Source organism: Oncorhynchus mykiss, chromosome 10, assembly GCF_013265735.2.
Source record: "Oncorhynchus mykiss isolate Arlee chromosome 10, USDA_OmykA_1.1, whole genome shotgun sequence".
NCBI classification, from domain to species: Eukaryota; Metazoa; Chordata; class Actinopteri; order Salmoniformes; family Salmonidae; genus Oncorhynchus; species Oncorhynchus mykiss.
The window spans coordinates 65,658,687-65,664,146 of NC_048574.1; positions in this window are offsets into that span (position 1 = coordinate 65,658,687).

The window sequence follows — 5,460 nt, forward strand, 5'->3', positions numbered from 1 at the left end:
TTCCCTTGTTACATGACTATGTACGTAACACAGTATCTGTAACACAGTAATGCAGGTTTAGCTGGCAGAAAGAGGACTCCTGTGGGCTGGGGAGTTGTCAGCACGCTACCTAGCTGAGCATGTTGCCGTTGGGCTAAGTATGTTGCCGTTGGGAGTGTCCACCTCACCTCCACTACCATGCAGTAAAACAGGCTTTGACGAGAGGACAAGGAACTATGTAAGTCATGCATGTAAACAGACAGACAGTTTTTATTTTATTTTTCAATCCTTTGCTGCTTTTAGTTAATTCCAGGATGTATGCGTGACAGGAATTCACATCTGGATATCACCCCCTCCTCCCGCCATCCCTCTCCCCCCGCCCGCCCTCCCGCTATCAGCTGCAGTCTGTGTTAACTTATTTACCAAACAGGCTTTCAGAGAGATCCTACGACCAGGAAAAGAGAGGGGTGGAGAGAGCGAGCGGCACACATTTGATATGGGTCACAGAAGGTGAAGGAAGATGCCTGATACAAACCTCATCAAAGGAGGAGCGTTAGAGAAAATAAGAATTCCTCAGAACTGGTTACCTCATTCAAACTGAGACATTGATTGTGCATGTGTGCCATTCAGCGGGTGAATGGGCATGACCAAAGATTCAAGTGCCTTCGAACAGGGTATGGTAGTAGGTGCCAGGCGCACCGGTTCGAGTTTGTCGAGAAATGTAACGCTGCTGGGTTTTTCACGCTCAACAGTTTCCCATGTGTGTCAAGAGTGGGCCACCACCCAAAGGACATCCTGCCAACTTGACACAACTGGGAAGCATTGGAATCAACATGGGCCAGCATCCCTGTGGAATACTTTAGACACCTTGTAGAGTCCATACCCCGATGAATTGATGCTGTTCTGAGGGCAACTCAAGGTGTTCTTAATGTTTCGTACAAAACTATGAAGTAACACGTATGAAATCATGTAGTAACCCAAAAAAGTGTTAAACACATTTTTTTTTTGATTCTTCAATGTAGCCAGCCTTTGTATACCAACCCTACCTTGTCACAACACAACTGATTGGCTCAAATGCATTAAGAAGGAAATCAATTCCACAAATTAACGTTTAACAAGGCACACCTGTTAATTTAAATGCATTCCATGAAGCTGGTTGAGAGGATGCCAAGAGTGTACAAAGCTGTCATCAAGGCAAAGGGTGGCTACTCTCAAATATAAAATATAAGGCTATTTTGATTTGTTTAACACTTTTTTGGTTAATACATGATTCCATATGTGTTATTTCATAGTTTTGACGTCTTCACTGTTATTTTACAATTTAAAAAATTAAGAAAACCCTTGAATGAGTCGGGGAGTCCAAACTTTTGACTGGTAATGTATAGTGGTAAAATAGTGGTAAAAAATGACTGGTAATGGTAGTGATACACTACCGTTCAAAAGTTTGGGGTCACTTAGAAATGCCCTTGTTTTTGAAAGAACGATTTCTTTTTAAATCCATTAAAAGAACATCATATTGATCAGAAATACAGTGTAGACATTGTTAATGTTGTAAACGACTACTGTAGCTGGAAACGGCTGATTTTTAATGGAATATCTACATATGGACAAAAAAATGTGCTTTTCTTTCAAAAACAAGGACATTTCTAAGTGACCCCAAACTTTTGAACGGTAGTATATGTATGTATATGGAGTCAATGGAATGGAGTGGAGTCATTGGAGTCAAGGGAATGGTATCAAACACATCTAACACGTGGTTTCCATGTGGTTGATACCATTCCATTGTCTCCATTCCAGCCATTATTAAAGCCGTCCTCCCCTCAGCAGCCTCCAGCTCTGAAAGGCAATGATATATCTCTAGCAGTAATGGAATGAAATTCTATAATTATATAAACATTGTCCCTGACACCAGGGTTGCCAAATGTTTTGAACTTTTCCAAAATTCCCAGGTTTGACAAAAGTCAGAAGGAAATGGGCCAGAAATCTGGAATCCTCCAAACAAGATTTCTGGAAAACCTGGTAATTTTTGGAAAGTAACCAGAATATTGCAACCCTACATGTGATAGAGACCAACTCATGGAACTTGTGGGAGATTGATCCCTGGCCGAGTCATACCAAAGAATGTATGGGACCAGATGTTTCTCTGCTCGATCCACCATTTCCTGTCTGCTAAATAAGTAATAGTTTGCCTAATTTGTTCCATCTAAACCACCGTGAAACATCTTTTCAATAACCAAAACTATTGTATTTTCAGCTGGTTTGAAGTAAAAGATGCAAAAACAAAACTTAAGGGAAGCATAGAAATAACGCACATAGAACAGATCTAACGCTTCTTAGCCTTTCTATGTGAATTTGGTCGGGTTCTCAAAAAGTTACATATTGCAGTTTTAAAAGGATAGATTGATGGTAAGGCCCTGTGATAGACCAGAGTCCTGTCCAGGGGGTGTACTTGTACATCAACCTGCCTCACGCTACAGAAGAGACTCCTGCTCCTACAAGCCATTTTGGCTTGCATAAATCAAGGCTCGTGCAAGACTACTTATACAATGTGATACAATACAACACACCCATTCTAAGTACGATAATGTGTCTGCCTAATTATGTCATAGGTCCTTATTAAATGGAGAGATGGGTGGAATGGTATAGTGATGGAATGTGTGAGTGTGTGTAAATGTTCTCTCTGCTGTTGTTGGGCTTCTAGGCCATATGTAATGATAGGGTGGCTACATTGACTAGGAGCTGGGTACGAAGTTTATAGTTTAAATCATATAATTAAGATAACAACACCGGTCATAACCCTATATTTACATCTACCTCCCAACCCCTGTGAATTAGACAGGATGTTCTCTCTCCTGTTCAAAACTCACATTGTGCTCAAATGACGCACGTAGCTGTTCAGTCAGAATGGCATGTACGCATGATGTATTCATCACACTGTTGAGTGCAAACTATACAATGTCTAAAGTGCATGTGATAATATGGTATTTCCGTGTATCAGGGTGTTGAATTAAGTTGTACAAGAAGAAGGTTACACACCCTAATATGGTCCCTGATGTTTCCTTTTGTGATGGTGTGCAATGTCAATCACAGCCACAACCACGCCTTAAAAGGGGCAGTTCAGTAAAAACATATTTTCATGTTTTTGTATGATATTTCCACACTAGGTAAAGGTAAAAATAACACTCTGAAATTGTGAAAATTATGATAATGCCATTTTTGTGTGAGAGCTGTTTGGAAACAATGCCTGGAATTTCAACCTGTCCAGGTGAGATCTAACTTTTGGCCCATATCATGATTATAATAGACCAATGACTTCATCTGGTTAAAGGGGTGGGTTCTAGACCATCCTATCAGCCAATCAGGGCTATGTATGTAAATATATTGTGTATTTGTTTCCTGATGCCCACACGATCAGACTGAGCATTTCAAGTGTGAAAGGTGATTCAGGGAAATTAAATAGTTATTTTCACTAAATAAACACACACAGTGATTTATTAGACATACAGTGATTACTTAAAAACAACATGACAAAGACTGCATGGGGACTTTAAACACATGTCATTAGTCCCAGCTGCCCACTGCACAGAGGATAGGAAACTCTGTCACCACCGATAAAATCCACTATAATTGAGAATTTCAAGCCTTCCCCATTTCTCCTTCTCCCAAATCCAGTCAGCTGATGTTCTGAAAGAGCTGCACAATCTGGACCCCCACAAATCAGCCGGGCTAGACAATTTGGACCCTTTCTTTCTAAAATTATCTGCCGAAATTGTTGCAACCCCTATTACTAGCCTTTTCAACCTCTCTTTTGTGTCGTCTGAGATTCCCAAAGATTGGAAAGCAGCTGCGGTCATCCCCCTCTTCAAAGGGGGGGACACTCTTGACCCAAACTGCTACAGACCTATATCTGTCCTACCCTGCCTTTCTAAGGTCTTCGAAAGCCAAGTTAACAAACAGATCACCGACCATTTCGAATCCCCCCATACCTTCTCCGCTATGCAATCTGGTTTCAGAGCTGGTCATGGGTGCACCTCAGCCACGCTCAAGGTCCTAAACGATATCTTAACCGTCATCGATAAGAAACAATACTGTGCAGCTGTATTCATTGACCTGGCCAAGGCTTTCGACTCTGTCAATCACCACATCCTCATCGGCAGACTCAACAGCCTTGGTTTCTCAAATGATTGCCTCGCCTGGTTCACCAACTACTTCTCCGACAGAGTTCAGTGTGTCAAATCTGAGGGCCTGTTGTCCGGGCCTCTGGCAGGCTCTATGGGGGTGCCACAGGGTTCAATTCTTGGGCCGGCTCCTTTCTCTGTATACATCAATGAGGTCGCTCTTGCTGCTGGTGAGTCTCTGATCCACCTCTACGCAGACGACACCATTCTGTATAATTCTGGCCCTTCTCTGGAAACTGTGTTAACAACCCTCCAGACGAGCTTCAATGCCATTACAACTCTCCTTCCGTGGGCTCCAACACTACTCTTAAATACAAGTAAAACTAAATGCATGCTCTTCAACCGATCGCTGCCTGCACCTGCATCACTACTCTGGACGGTTCTGACTTAGAATATGTGGACAACTACAAATACCTAGGTGTCTGGTTAGACTGTAAACTCTCATTACAGACTCACATAAAACATCTCCAATCCAAAGTTAACTCTAGAATTGGCTTCCTATTTCGCAACAAAGCATCCTTAACCCATGCTGCCAAACATACCCTCGTAAAACTGACCATCTTACCGATCCTCGACTTCGGCGATGTCATTTACAAAACAGCCTCCAACACCCTACTCAACAAATTGGATGCAGTCTATCACAGTGCCATCCGTTTTGTCACCAAAGCACCATATACTCCCACCCCTGCGACCTGTACGCTCTCGTTGGCTGGCCCTTGCTTCATACTCGTCGCCAAACCCACTGGCTCCAGGTCATCTACAAGACCCTGCTAGGTAAAGTCCCGCCTTATCTCTTGCTCGTCACCATAGCAGCATCCACCCATAGCACGTATTCCAGCAGGTATATCTCACTTGTCACCCCCAAAGCCAATTCCTCCTTTGGCCACCTCTTCTTCCAGTACTCTGCTGCCATTGACTGGAACGAACTACAAAAATCTTTGAAACTGGAAACACTTATCTCCCTCACTACCTTTAAGCACTAGAGATCACTATGCACTACAGGTGCACAGATCACTGCACCTGTACATAGCCCATCTATAAATAGCCCAAACAACTACCTCTTCCCCTACTTTATTTATTTATTTTGCTCCTTTGCACCCCAGTATTTCTACTTTGCACACTCATCTACTGTTAAATCTACCATTCCAGTGTTTAATTGCTATATTGTATTTCCTTCGCCACCATGACCTATTTATTGCCTTTACCTCCCTTACCTCACCTCATTTGCTCACATTGTATATAGACTTATTTTTCTACTGTATTATTGACTGTATGTTTGTTTATTCCATGTGTAACTCTGTGT